The sequence below is a fragment of the Alosa pseudoharengus genome, unplaced genomic scaffold (genome assembly GCF_046254945.1).
Source record: "Alosa pseudoharengus isolate Yale_2024_CS ecotype anadromous, Long Island Sound unplaced genomic scaffold, YU_APseudo_1.1 YU_APseudo_1.1_scf_24, whole genome shotgun sequence".
Classification (NCBI taxonomy): domain Eukaryota; kingdom Metazoa; phylum Chordata; class Actinopteri; order Clupeiformes; family Clupeidae; genus Alosa; species Alosa pseudoharengus.
In genome coordinates, this window is record NW_027468689.1 from 12,550,665 (window position 1) to 12,551,281 (window position 617).

Below are 617 nucleotides of genomic sequence, written 5' to 3' on the forward strand. Positions count from 1 at the left end.
AGGTAGAACAAGGTGACCATGCCATGTGACACAAACGAAACCATCACAGGGCATGCTGACTTTAAACAGATACAGACACACACACACACACACATACAATAAAATGTATGCATTTATTCATAAAGCAAAAATGTGCCATGTCGTTAGCTTAAGCAGACTGATATGCAGCACACACACACACACACGAGCACACAAATGGGTAGATGCTTTATTTTCCTGAGAGCACAGTCAGAATGAATCCCATTTCAGGCCAATGTCTTGCCATTTAGCAAACACACACACACAGGTCAGAAAAGAAAGCAATCACAGGCCAATTAAGCATATCCCAGGTGTAGGGATAATGGTGGAACAGAGGAACAGCTGGGGGAGTGTGTGTGTGTGTGTTCATTGCCCATTCTAATGAAGGCACTGTGTTGCAAGTGTGGAGGCGTCTGGGATCTGATATCTCCTCCTTCGTGAGAGTAATAAAACATGAGATCAAGTCAGCCTGATAGAGATGTAAGCTGCATAGCCTGCACTGTCTCTGGGAACTAAACGTGTGTGTGGAGAGAGAGAGAGATAGAGACACTTTGCTATATCTATTTCACTCAAAAGACAGTTCTAGTTCAAAAGACAGT